The sequence below is a fragment of the Octopus bimaculoides genome, chromosome 28 (assembly GCF_046866305.1).
Source record: "Octopus bimaculoides isolate indiv1 chromosome 28, ASM4686630v1, whole genome shotgun sequence".
Lineage (NCBI taxonomy): Eukaryota > Metazoa > Mollusca > Cephalopoda > Octopoda > Octopodidae > Octopus > Octopus bimaculoides.
The window spans coordinates 19,233,980-19,238,979 of record NC_142955.1 but is presented as its reverse complement, the minus strand read 5'-3'; the positions used below and the strand labels follow the sequence as shown (position 1 = coordinate 19,238,979).

Genomic DNA, 5,000 nt, shown 5'->3' with positions numbered 1-5,000 from the left:
TATTATTATTATTACCTTAGAAATGAGAACCCAGGTTTGAAATTTCCCCAAGGCAACTGATGAAAGCTGCAGGGTATATCAGCCGAAACTCAGTAGCAACAGAGATATTATGAGGATGAAGAGTAGTAGTAGCAGCAGCAGCCATTGTATTGACAACTGTGATGATACTACTACTACCACTACTAATATTACAACACCTACTACTGCTGCCTCCATCACCACCACTACTGCTACTACCACTACTATTACTACCACCACCATCACCACTACTACTACTACTACTACTACCACCACTACTACTACTACCCCCACTACCACCACTAATACTACTACTACTCCCACCACCATTACTACTCCCACCACCATTAATACTACCACCACCACCACTACTACTACTACTACCACCACCCCACCACTGCCCATTCTCAGTATTTGTTGCTTTTTTGTTTATCTTTTGTTTTTTTCCTTCTTTCTTTTGTTTATTATTATTATTATTATTATTATTATTATTATTATTATTTCCGAGAGGCGTTTTAATTGTATTTTGTTGTTAATTTGTGAGAGAATCCATTTATGAGGTTCTTGTTAATTGGCGGTGACGGTGGGGGGGAGCAAGTTGGGAGGGGGGGGAGGGTTTAATAGCATCATCATCATCATCATCATCATCACGGTCATTATCACCGGGATTGTAATCATTATCTTCATCAGCATCAGCAGCATCACCATGGTCAGTTTTTCATCATCACCATCATCATCATCATCACTGTCTCCACCACAAACTAGAAACACTATGCAACAAACCATCCTATTATGTATATATGGTTGTGTGTGTGTGTGTGTGTGTGCTTATATATGTATTTGTGTGTGTGAGGGTGTGTGCATATATATATATACATTTGTGGATTTGTGTGTGTGTGTGTATATATATTTGTTTGTGTGTATATTTGTGCATTTGTGTGAGTATATATATATATATATATATGTATATATATTTGTGCATTTGTGTGTGTGTGTATGTATGTATATATATATATTTGTGGATGTGTGTGTATGTGTATATATATATATATATATATGTATATATATTTGTGCATTTGTGTGTGTGTGTATGTATGTATGTATGTATATTTGTGGATGTGTGTGTATGTATATATATATATATATATGTATATATATTTGTGCATTTGTGTGTGTATGTATGTATGTATGTATATATATTTGTGGATGTGTGTGTATGTATGTATATATATATATATATGTATGTATGTGTTTGTGTGTATGTGCATTGATGTGTGGTTATATACATATGCAGACACACAGTTATATATGTATCTGTGTGCATATACACACACGCACACACACACATATATATATATGGGCGTGGTCCGTTTTGCACAACTAAAATCTAAATGGGAAAGAAAACTAAAAAACAAAAAACCCTACACACACAAATATGCACACACACACATACATAACCATGCACATACACTTACACGCACTGTTAACATGTATGCTTCTCTAAATATACAATGAACACACACACACACACACACACACATGCATTCACACTATGCATATTCTATTGCGCATGCACATATACACACAAACTGCATATTTTGTCACGTGTGCACCAACAGCTTGACACACATTCACACACGTACACACACGTTCATGCATTCACACACACACACACACACACATGTTCACACACACACACATGCCCCCCCCCCCCGTTAAAGAACTTCTGTTCCCTACTCAGCCCCTACTGTCTCTCTCTCTCTTTCCCTTCACAATGGCATATTTTACCAAACACCCAAAATAGTTACCCTTTTCTTAACTGAAAGATTAGGTGATGACATGATGGGTCCACCCCGCCTTTCCTGCTCTCTCTCTCTCTCTGTCTCTCTCTCTCTCTCTCTCTCTCTGTCTCTCTCTCTCTATCTGTCTGTCTCTCTCTCTCTATCTGTCTGTCTCTCTCTCTCTATCTGTTTGTCTCTCTCTCTCTCTCTCTCTCTCTGTCTGTCTGTCTCTCTCTCTGTGTCTCTCTCTCTCTCTCTCCATCTCAATTAGTCTATATCTGTCTATCTGACTCTGTCTGTCTGTCTGTCTGTCTCCCTCTCTCTCTCTCTCCATCTCATCTCAGTCTCCTTGTTTAGTTCATCCTTCTCTCTCCCCCCATTTCTTTCTCTCTCTCCCCCCATTTCTTTCTCTCTCTCCCCCCATCTCTTTCTCTCTCTCCCCCCATCTCTTTCTCTGTCTCTCTATCTCACTGTACACATACATACATACATATATATATATATTTTCTCTCTCCATCTCTTTCTCTCTCTCTCTTTCTCTCTCTCTCTCCCTCTATCATTCTCTGTGTGTATCTCCCTGCCCCCTCCCTCTTCCTGACAGCGAATAAAGGGTCTCTTTACGCTCCCCCCACCTTTTTCAAACAAACAGCTTCTGTGGTATTTATAAATATCAAACAAAACTCTATGGTATTATACAGCCTGAAATGTATGCACATATGTGTGTACGTCTATATTATATTTTATATATATATATATATATATATATATATATATATATATATATATATATATATATAAACACATATACATACATACACACACACACACACACACACACACACACACACACACACACAGTCATTCACTGTGGTATTTATGTATTCTCAATATTGTGTATGTGTGTGTATATATATATATATATAAGGATTTACTTTTCGTAATGAGATAAAAAAAAAACCAAGGCTGTGTATAATATAGAACATTTATAAAACATTTATATATATGTGTGTGTGTGTGTGTGTGTGTGTATTATATATATATATATGTGTGTGTGTGTGTGTGTGTGTGTGTGTGTGTATGTATATATATTTAATGGGTGTTTATTTGGCTGAGCTGTATATCACTGCTGAACGTTCACATTTACACACTTAGTTCCAATGCATTCCGGCACAGTTTTTCTGCTGACCAAATTCCATTCCTGGAGTCATGGGTCAACCTAATTCCAATGTAAAAGGCACTGAAGACTCTTACCCAGCATGCACCTGCACCTTTGGGTTTATGAAACAAACTCCATAACTACACAACGATGTATGATGATGATGATGAGAGTGAGGTGCCCCTTAGCTTTTCTTAATGTCTCTAGGAGAAGGTTCCCAGGCTTTGTCTGTTTCACGATCTGGCAATTTCCTGATGGCATGTGGACTTGACATCAGCAAAGCGTCCTGCAGTAAGCTACCGTTTTCCTGACATAAGTAGTACTGGGTAGGGGGTGCCTTATTATCCTACCCAGGTGCATCTGTATGGGATCCGCTGGCAGCTGGTAGAGCCAACCTCTGCTTGCAAGTCTGCCCCAGTTTCAAACTCAGGCCACGTCTGTTCGGATAATCATTGGCGACTTGGTCAGCAAATTCTCTATAACGGTCAACAATTGATGCCAAGGTGAGCTGCGACGGATCACGCCATCCCAAAGTGTGTATACATGTGACCAGGGACCACATGGGAATTTATCAGCATCATCATCTCTTGCAAAGCTGTCTTTGCCACTGTTGTATCGGTGTTTTGACAACGGTTGTCACTCTGACAGATATTGTTATATTCCAAAGTCATTGATAGAATGGTTCTCTCTGGCACTGTATGACCCCCCCCCCCCCGGTCACACAGTGTTATTATCATCAATGGTTGGACCGTATAACATCCACTCAGTATTACAGACATGACTATCAACACAGTCATATATATATGTATATATATATCCTTTATATATTGTTAAGTTTTGTATACATATATAATGTATGTATGTATATCTATGCACGTGACCTACTGTGCTAATTGATGACTGGTTTAATCCGAAATCCTCACCAAATAACAATGATGTTTTGTGGAATTAGTTGTAAGTCACTAATCCTTGCAATGTGGCCACCACTCCTCACCATCCCACACCACCCCCTGCGTCTTGCTAAATCCTGTAGCACTTGACTTCTCGTATGTCTGACAGAGGGCAGTTTGATCTCTATTATATACTGTTAGGATCAGACACACTCTTAGGATCAGACACACATGAGCTCGCTCACATGCACAAACAAGTTCTCACACATACATGCACAAGCTCATGCACACACACACACACACACACACACTTGCAAGCTCTCACCCACCCACACACAAGCTCTCTTTATCTTACTATCTAACTCACCTTCCTTCCTTTTCCACCTGGGGTATCCTTGTACCTACATGGCAGGGACACCTGTCCTTGTTCCCCTATACCGTTCATCTCTCAAACGGCACACAGCCAGCCACGCCTCAATACTGCTCCTCCTGGCTGAGGAGTTTTGTCTTGCAAATTGCTTGGTGACCCCTGTTGGTGCAGGTGCCAGTAAAAATATCCCCTGTCTCTGCCATGCAAAAGACCCTCAGTACCACTCTGTAAAGTGGTCGGCATTTGGAAGGGGCATCCGGGTGTCGAGACCAAACCGAAAACAGACAATAGAACCTGGTACAACTCCCGGCCTTGCCAGTCCCCAGTCAAACCGTCCAGCCCATGCCAGCATGGAAAACAGACATTAAATGATGATGACGATGATGGTGATGGTGATATAGTAGGGCAAAGGTCATGAAGTTTGAAAGACGTGAAAACACCCATTGACCTGAGGTGACATGAGAAGTGTTGTGTGCAGCTTTATGGCTTCTGATAGAAAATAACTGACTACGCACATGCACACATGTTATGCACACATACACACACATTGGTATATATGCGTATGCAAGTGCTGGTGCACATTTTGTAACCTAAGCTCAGCTGTTGTTATGGCGATCAGTTGCATAGCTGTTTCTGTTGCACTTTCGTTGCTTTTTTTTTTATTATCATTGTAAATAAATCCTCTTCGTATTAATCGATCAATACGTACGTACGTACATGCTTGCGTGTGTGTGTGTGTGTGTGTATTTATGAAATTAATCCCATGTCTCCCCTCTTTCTCTCTC

At 40.1% G+C, this 5,000-nt stretch overlaps 1 protein-coding gene across 6 annotated transcripts in view; it reads left to right on the top strand.

Annotated features, from left to right (window-relative positions):
* The window catches only part of LOC149130721 (talin-2-like), a 205,179-nt gene that overhangs the window by 195,246 nt on the left and 4,933 nt on the right, over positions 1 to 5,000 (top strand). The window lies entirely within an intron of this gene.